Genomic DNA, 9377 nt, shown 5'->3' with positions numbered 1-9377 from the left:
ACAGGAATGTGAAAAAATAATCCGCTCCAGATGTCAAATACCCTAGATAGCCTGCTGGCCTCGCGTTCTCAAATCAAAGCACTCCTTTGTAAATGCGGGTGTTTTCTTGTTCTGGCTTGTAGTGAGTAAGGGAGGTGCATGGGCAGAAATATGCAGAATTGTCACCTAGACAAAGAGGACTGGATCTTCTGGGAAGACAAAGACATTCAGGAGCCTCGGGCAGGCCTCTCCCTGATCCAGGGGCGTATAAGAAGGTGGGAGAGGTAAGACAATTGCACATTTATGTTACAGCCTATCTCAGTGAAGGTAGTTCTAGTCTTCCTATGGCAGTGTTTCTCAACCTTTGCAACTCTAACATGTGTGGACTTCAGCTCCCAGAATTCCCCATGGCTGGCTGGGGAATTCTGGGAGCTGAAGTCCACACATGTTAGAGTTGCAAAGGTTGAGAAACACTGTCCTATGGAGTTGATTTTCTGGTCTGGTCTACCTGGTGGGGCTGGAAAAAAACTTGAATATCTAGGCAATTTTCCTTTTTGTCTGAATACTACAGTGGAAACCATTCCAGTCGCTGCCGAGTCTCAAAAGCAAGTTCTACTTTAGAACAATCGGGGTTCAAACCTACGCCTTGGTGGGAACGCTATCAGAATGGTCTTTTCTGCTTTGATCGCATCCATGGACCAGCAGCCTTGCTCAAGCCCATACCAGGAGATTGGTTACTGGGCCACCTCCCATTTGAGCTTTTCAAAATTTGCCCTGTGACATTTCCAGTGTGTGAGCTGCACTGACGGCCCCCTAGCTTCCAGGTGCAATTCAAGGTGTTGGTCGTCACCTTTAGAGCTTTAAGTGGCTTATCCTAGAATCGTCGAGTTGGAAGGAACCACAAGAATGTTCTAATCCAGTATCTTTCAATCTTGGCAACTTTAAGATGTGTGGACTTTCTTTCCCCATGCTGGCTGAGGAATTCTGGGCATGGAAATCCACCCATCTTCAAGCCTGCTGGCTGGGGAATTTTGGGATTGGAAGTCCGCACATCCTAAAGTTGCCAAGATTGAAAACCACTGGGCTAGCCCAACCTTCTGCAATGTGAAGGAGAACCAACTAAACCAGTGTTGTCTAAACTTGGCCACTTTAAGATGAGTGGACTTCAACTCCCAGAATTCCCCAGCCAGCCATGCTGGCTGGGGAATTCTGGGAGTTGAAGTCCACTCAAAGTGGCCAAGTTTGGACAACACTGAACTAAACCATCTATGAATGGTGACTGTTCAGCCTCGCTTAAAGCCTGAATACCTCGGACACCTGCTCTGAGTAGAGTATGCCTATCCAGTAATACCAGGGAGAGAAGGCACATTAAGGCTCCCTCTGCCAAGGTAATGCCATCTTCAGGGGCTCTGTTCTTGTGCCTTTTCAGTGAAGGCCTCCTTGCTTTGGAATAGCCTCCCCTGTGTCAACTGGGCCCCACAGCGAGGCAAGATCAGAGAAGCAAAAATTATCCAGACTTTATCTTTCATGCTAGTCTTAGGGTAAGTACAGAATCCTGGAAACCGCAAGAGGACTTTCTAACACTCATCTACAGTGAATTCATTAAGGTGGAGTCTCTGAATGGTTTGAAACGCTTCTTCCCAGGTTTCTCACTACCTGGGACCCTTGCATTTGAAAGCTAAGCTGCCCACACAGTCTTGCCTTCTGTCCCTTGATCGTTTATGGTTATTCTTCTGTCCATTATTTTCCCAGTCTCCCCACTACCTCAAATATCCCGGCTACAGGGACTGTCCCCTCCTCATTAAGCTTTTAGAGAGCTTTGAAAATGTGACTCTTCCAAAGATTATTAAAAGAAAGATTGAGCTACCCCTAACTGCGGATGCTTGTAAAGTTGGAACAGTTCGCTTCAGTTTTTGCTATCCCTCCTGAGTTTTGTTATATGTACAGCTTTCCATCTTATTACTGTATGCAAGCTGCAGGGCATTCACAGTTTCCTGACTGGAGCAACATTTAAACATGCACGCATGAATGAATGAAGTCTCCATCAGCATAGCAGAATCTATAAAACTGCCAGAGGCTCCATAATAATCTATCAGAGCCTGGAGGTGTATTACAAAGCCAGTTTGAATGTGGAGAATAACTGGCAAAATCAAGCGTCGGTGCTGAGTATCTGTCAGCCGTTTGTGGTAGTCCAGGCAACCATGAATACCAACACTACCTTTATTGTAAGGTTACAGTAACAGAATCTTGCAAGTCTGAAAGACCCTAACCCTAACCCAAAAACTAGGGAGGGTCCCTTCTGAGGCACTTTCTCTACCCCCACCCCTCCTTCGGAATCAGATTTCTCTTATCAGGCCATTGTTTAGATAGCGGCTCTTCCTCCTATCTCCCAAGGTCATTCCACATGCCATTAGAGTATCACATATCTGAGCCCCCCTAATTGCCAGATGTTCCCCTTCCCTGGTTCTGATTGAAGCTACATCATTACCCAGCAAGGCCAGCTGGACACTCCAGGGCAGTTGCTGGCAAAATGCTTCTTTCTTCCAAAAGTATGGCACTTCCCTGTCAATTCAAAGGGGGGAAGTTTAACAGTGCAAAATGTCCAAAAGCCCCACAATATAGACAGAGTGTTTGTAGACGCTGTTTTTCTGCAGCTAATAATGGGGGTATCCATTTCAAGGATTTGTCATCTGAAGACTCTGCTTAGCTCAGTGAGGAAGAAGGTGCAGGTATTGAAGGAGAGTGGGGTGTCTCTTCCCCATCCCTAGAATGTCTCAGTTCTTTGAGTCTTCTGACTATGGAGTCCTTGGGGTTCTCTGAGCTTGGTTCTTTTCTTGCAAACGTTTCATTACCCGGCTAGGTAACATCTTCATTGCTAAAATGGGATGGGGTTTGCTCTGTTTATATATATTTTTTAAAAATTCCCCTCTCACCCCTATGGGTGGTATGTATCTTCCTCAGCCTCGGGTCCTCTACCAGAGGCCTGGGAGTTTGAGGGTTCTGCACAGTATCTTAGCTGTTCCTAGCACTGCACTCTTCTGCATAGAGAGCTCTGATGTTGTTCCTGGGATCTGTTGGAGCCATTCTCCCAGCTTAGGAGTCACGCCCCTGAGTGCTCCTACCACCACTGGGACCACTTTGGCCTTGACTTTCCACATCCTCTCTATTTCCTCCTTCAGGCCCTGGTACTTCTCCAGCTTCTCATGCTCCTTCTTCCTAATGTTGCTGTCACTTGGCACTGCTACATCTATCACTACCGCTGTCTTCTGGTCTTTGTCTACTACCACAATGTCTGATTGATTGGCCAGTACCTACCTGTCCATCTGGATCTGGAAGTCCCACAGGATCTTAGCCCTGTTATATAAACAGAGAGCAAACCCCATCCCATTTTAGCAATGAAGATGTTACCTAGCCGGGTAATGAAACATTTGCAAGAAAAGGACCAAGCTCAGAGAACCCCAGGGACTCCACAGTTCAACCCTGAGCTACACATATTCACCTCTTCTGACTATATTCACACAGCATAGGAATAACCCATCTAAGATATCTGAAGCACCCAGTTAAATTAGCTCATCCTTAGCTCATCAATTATTTACAGTTCGGTAGATAGATCCTCTTTAAATCAGTCAGCCAAAGCCACCTTATTCCACCCCTGCAAGTCAGCCATAGATGCCAGAACTGTGCATTTATGCTGTTGAAATTGGAAAAGCTCATGACTGATTGTTACCAGTTGGGCAGGATCACTGAATGTAACTCTCAGTCTAGTCATCAACTTGGCATAATTGTTCAAGAAAGGGTGGTTGTTCTCCAGAAGCAGAATTCCCCACTCTGTAGCTCCCTTGATCAAGAGTCATGGGATAAATTCTACGTGGAAGGATCTGTGGGAAATTCCCTCTGTATCACTCACATTGAGTAACAAAGGCCTGAAATGTATCTGGAGTTCCATCAGATTTGTCCAGGAACACCTCATCTGCTTTGTCATTTGGCCCAGAGGCTGGGTCACATAGTCAATATGGGCTGGGTCATACTAGGGATCATACCTGGGTACAATGCTGATCTACTTGGTTCTTATACTGGAAGAAGGTTTAGGAACCTGTTCAGTAGAGTGTTGATGACCATGCTTTGAACTTAGAACCTCAAAGTAAAGTTGTTTCCAGTGTAATGGAAATTAAGAGTTGCTTGAATTAATTATCAGGCTGGACTGGAAACAATTAAACAGGGACACAAGAATCCAGGAACTTGTGATAAGTAGATTGTATTGGAAAAAGTCTAAGAAGCCATTACAAAAACTTTCCAGTGACTGCCATGTATCAAATGTAAGTTCAATTTATAAAAATCAATGTTCAAATCTCTTGCAGCTCTTTCTCCTGCCCACCCTATGTAAAAGGCCAGACACTATTCTCTTTTTAGTAGGAGATACACTTTCCATCCATTCCTTGTTTTGGTAACTGCCAGATCTAGTATTCCTCAGATCCCTCAGTGTGTTGTGTGAAGTTAAATAATAGATTAATTAATTCTAAGTCGATAGGATTTTATTGTCACTGATTTCCAGATTAGACTATTGGAATATATTTGAGGGCTCACCAAGAAGACTCGCCCTGCTCTGCATGGTCTTCCCCTCTTGTCCCCTTGATATGTGGGGCTTTAACTCCCCTCATCTTCCAGCTGTCATACAGTCCAGTAGAACATATTGGCATCGGGCGTGGGAAAGGTGGCCTGTAGTAGGTATCATATTCCGTGCAAAACATCCTTGCCAACTCTGGATCAGAATAACACAGACAGACCACGAGTTGTTTAGCATGTAGTGTGGAACCAGATACAGCTTGTAAAGCATGGTTTATGGATCAGTGCAATGCATGAACCCAGCCACTTAAGATTATTGAACAGACCATATTAAAAACAAACCATAACTTGATGCAGAGGGCAACAAAATGGTTCAGTGCTACCACCTGCACAACATCGCCATCAGCCTTAACTGTCTTCCTTTCCCCGGATCCTATTTAATTCTGAAGGGTGAGCAAACTCTCCTGTCAGGGAGAGTCTGTTTCCTAAGAGCTAATGAAATGCTTGGCTGGGTTACAGGTTTGTGGGGTGGGTCACGGGGTTAAGAGGCAAAGGAGCCAGTCTGCAACTTAAGCACCATGGATATAATGTTTATTAAAGGTCAGTTACAGCATACACCTAAGATCTCTAAATATAATTAAGCATAATGTCTGCTTTGCCTATGAATAATCCTTTTGATCTTACTTCAGGTAGCTTGGCACAAGTACAAGGTTGGCAGAATAGGAATGTGGCATAATGTCCCCTGGCAGCTATAGACGGGACATTTCCCACCCCCCTGGCCAGTTTTGCTTGGGGTAGGATCTTTGGCCCTATGAAACATGCAGGTACTTGCTAAGACTTCGGACTTCTTCACGATCATGCCACATTCTAATGCAGCTTTTCTCCACCTTGGCAACTTGAATATGTGTGGACTTCAAGTCCCAGAGTTCCTCAGCTGGCATGCTTGCTGGAGAATTCTGGGAGTTGAAGTCCACCCATCTTCAAGTTGCTAAGGTTGAGAAACGCTGTTCTAGTGTGCATGATCCCCAGGGTGTGAGCATGAATTGGAGGTTTCCCAAACTACGCACTGTGTGTTGGCGTGGGTTATTTGCAACTCCCTCCTAGACCTGTATCAATGGCTGTCTTACATCACTAGCACCCTTTTCTGAAGGAGTGTGGAATCGTAAAGCTGAAAACACCTATTTAGGCCATGGGGTCCAACCCACAGCTCATGGCAGGAAATTGCCTAGGTGTGCACGTGTGCATTTGTTCAGTTACTAGGTTAGTTAATTACTTATAGTGTTGCTATGATGCTGTACTCCATAATGGGTCCACAACTGAAAGCAAAGGTTTAAACCAGTGTTTCTCAAACTTGGCAACTTTAAGACACGTGGACTTCAACTCCCAGAATTCCCCAGCTGGCTGGAGAATTCTGGGAGTTGAAGTCCACGTGTCTTAAAGTTGCCAAGTTGAGAAACACTGGTTTAAAACATCCTAACAACAACAGATAATCTACAAGGGAGGTAGAAATCTAAGATACCCCAAATGCTTTCTCCAGAGCCAAATTCTGGTTTTGGAAACTGGTGCTTCTAATATATGGGGGCAAGTTGTTCTACAAGGAGGGGCGTCGCTGCTGAGAAGGCCCTGCTTCAGGGCCCCTGGAGACGGAGTGCCTTTGCAGATGGGGCCCTCAACAGCGGGGCCCCCAGGTCTGAAAGCCTGGGCAGATTCCCTTTGGAGCAGCCAGCCTCGGGAATAGCCAGGTCCTCAGCCATGTAGGGCTTTAAGTGATTTTAGCTCTTGCACCTGGAAGGTGACTGGTGGCTGGGGCAGGTCCCAAAGCAGACGTGTGACACGGGCAAATCTCCATTTGTGCAACGCTACCCAGGCCCCTGCATGCTGAAAGCATTCCCACAGGCCCCCTCATTCCTTCCTTCAGCAAAGTGTACTATCCAATCTGAAATAAAACAGACCCTATCCGTTTAAAAACCCACCTTGACTGATCTTTAAAGAGGTGAAATGGGATCGGGCCCAATTTGTCCTTCAGTGAATGACCACAGGAACTATCAAGGGGTGGGCTGGACTGGAAAGTCGAGAAGGTGTTCTGGAAGAAGACGGTGGCAAATTGCACATCTATGGTGGCCGAGCATTGGTGCCCGCAAAGCCATCAGAATAATTTGAGAGAATCCTTACCTTTTACCATTTACTTATTCTTTAATTTTTGCTTATGAGTGCAGTGAGGAGGACAGAGGATCTGGCCTCCAGGGCCAAATTGTCCCAAAGGGAGGGTTGCCTCTGCAGGCCCCCAACCTCTTGATCTCCTGAGGAACGGAGATCTGCCACATCTTCTCCTGTCTGAATGCCACAGGGCTACCTGGAAGACAGTTCCAGAGGTAACCAGGGTCCAAACCATAAAGAGCTTTTAAAGTAACCCCCATGTGATAGATTGTCTCATAGCCAAACTGAGCTAGGTAGTAACGAGAAGCCAGAGGGATCTGCAGGGGGTTCAAAAAAGTCAAGATGGCAGCTCCAATCACATGATCAAAGCTCAGCCCCTTTTGTGTATACCAACCTCCAGTGTACAAAGAGGGCTTTGTTTGCACAGGTTGTGACTGCCATATTGACTTTTTTGACCTTCCCCTCTGTTGGAACATAAGCTTTGCCTACTTCATGATTCTGAATATGGTTCTGGCGGAGGAGCAGTGATCAAATTTCTTCCACTTTGCCCCTTGACAACCCACAGGCAAGGATAACTAGAATGAGAGAGAAGGTTCTCTCTTCTTACCTGGAAGGTGTGCTAATTCCATCTGTGGCAAGTGGAAACATGTATCTTGTGGAGGAGATGATGAAAGGACCGGAGGCCAGCTTTTCTTCTCTAAGGTGAGGAGCACCCTGGCACTGCTCAGAATTTCTCCATGAAGGCCAGCAGAATAAGACCAACCAGGGTGACACATCATAGAAGCTGTCCAGGTACAAGGAAACTGGGGATGGACCCCAGGAGGAAAGGGCACCCGGGGGGAATAGTCATAACACAGTGTAAATGTTAACCCTTTCATCCACATATTTTCCCATTGTTCCATTTGTATATAATATCCAAAATTTTTAGCTCATTTTACCATACAATCTTTAACTTGTTCATCTTCTGTTTCAAATCTCAACATCCAGGGGGAATAGTGAGTTCTTAGGTATGGGTGGTATGGAGAAGCCAACAAACCAGGAAAGGATTCCTGCTATTGGTGCTGATCAACTGATTTGGAGATGTGGGCAGAGAAGATGACTTTCAACCACTAAGATTGTTCTAACATTCCAACTTCTCCAGAACAACGAGAAGGACTTTCAGCTCTATTGGGAGATATAAAACCAAAGGAGAAAAGGAAGGATGGTGATGGTGGGTCTCAGACTGTCTTCTAGCTATGTCGTCTGTCCCCACATAAACTGATCGTATTCATTTCTGTTTGTCTACATGGGAACAAGTAGCACTGCAGGAAGAGGACACCCCCCAAAAAAGATCACAAATAACAATGCAGGTGAAGTAGCTGAGCAAGCAGGTTGTGCTTTAATTTGGCCTCTCTACTGATGATCAAAAGGCAAGAACACAAAGTAGGATCCTGGAAGATGGTTATCACTAGGAGGGACTCGTATACCTAGACCATGCCTTACATCACCAGTATAAGGAATGTCAGCCAAGGGAGGGAATATGAATGTCAAACAAGAAGAACTAGTCATCCTAACACAGGAAAATACAATCTGATAATTATGGGATGAGAGTCATGATTGCAATGTAGAACTTGTTCAAAGGAAATAGGTCCAATGAAAAGGGAGGGTCTGCTCTGGAGGTGAAGAAATCCTGTGCCCATGAAGAACTCATGACCTTGAATGAAGAAGTCTTGTTGAAGGCACCTGGGTAAGAGTCGAGGTAGAAGAAATAAAAATGACACGACTGTGGGAGTGGACTACAGATCACCCACCAGATAGAAGAAGTGCAGGATACCTTTCTAAATCAACTCACCAAATTCTCAGGAGGACAGCTGTAGTGGAGGCTTCAGCTGCCCCAGATCCTGCTGGAAACCTCTGTCAGTTAGGAGTGGGAGATCTAACAAGTTTCTCATCTCTCTTGCTAACAGTCTCATTTTTCCAAAGATGGAAGAAGAATCAAGAGAGGCAGCTGAGTCCTCAAGCTCCTATGGACCAAAGTGAGCGGAATTGGTTGATGGACTTCAGGGGTCAGGCAACGTAAGGGATAGCGACCTTGTCACGGTGGAGCTGAGATACGCCAGTCATGTAACTTGGGCACGAGAAAGGCACATTTTAAGGAACTAGTGAGCACAGATGAAAAGCGGATGACCCAGAGACATAGAGTGTGAAAGCTGGGATATCTTAGAGGCCACCTGGTCCAACCTTCTGCCCGTGCAGGAACCCTCTACCACAGCATCTCAACAGACCTCCAGTCAAGTCCTCCACTGAAGGAGAGTTCACCATTTTCCAGGACAGTTTGTTCCATGGTTGAACAGCTCTTACCATCAGGAAATTCTTCCTGATGTCCAACCAATATCTACCTCCTTGTAATTTAAACCCATTGTTTCTTGTCTTGTCTTCTAGGACAATTCTGAGCAATTCTTCTCCTGGACTCTTCTCTTCTCCAGGGTAATCATTCCTCATAAATGCTTCCTTCCAAGCTTCTGTTTGTCAGTGTCCTCAAAATGCAGAACTGGACGCCATATTTATATGTATTCTGACCAACACAGAATAAAGTTGATCTTGACACTGTATTTCTGTCGACACAGGCTAGGATGGATTCGAGTTTTTGGGGTTTTGCAGTTATGTCACACTGTTGGTTAAAGGAAATCAACCCTGAT

Source organism: Python bivittatus, unplaced genomic scaffold, assembly GCF_059951505.1.
Source record: "Python bivittatus isolate LINGU-HERP-01145 unplaced genomic scaffold, Pbiv_v1 ctg000240_np1212, whole genome shotgun sequence".
Lineage (NCBI taxonomy): Eukaryota > Metazoa > Chordata > Lepidosauria > Squamata > Pythonidae > Python > Python bivittatus.
The sequence above is the reverse complement of the archived record's forward strand: the minus strand, read 5'-3'. Positions refer to the sequence as shown.